Source organism: Rhincodon typus, chromosome 29 (assembly GCF_021869965.1).
Source record: "Rhincodon typus isolate 14 chromosome 29, sRhiTyp1.1, whole genome shotgun sequence".
Lineage (NCBI taxonomy): Eukaryota > Metazoa > Chordata > Chondrichthyes > Orectolobiformes > Rhincodontidae > Rhincodon > Rhincodon typus.
The window spans coordinates 39,572,948-39,573,176 of NC_063360.1; positions in this window are offsets into that span (position 1 = coordinate 39,572,948).

The following is a 229-nucleotide window of genomic DNA, read 5'->3' on the forward strand; positions in this document are numbered from 1 at the left end:
TGGTCGGTAGGAGATGGAGGTGCGGCTTGAGGTGGGAGGAGGGGATAGGTGGGAGGAAGAACAGGTTAGGGAGGCAGGGACGAGCTGGACTGGTTTTGGGATGCGGTGGGGGGAGGGGAGATTTTGAAACTTGTGAAATCCACATTGATACCATTGGGCTGCAGGGTTCCCAAGCGGAATATGAGTTGCTGTTCCTGCAACCTTCGGGTGGCATCGTTGTGGCACTGCA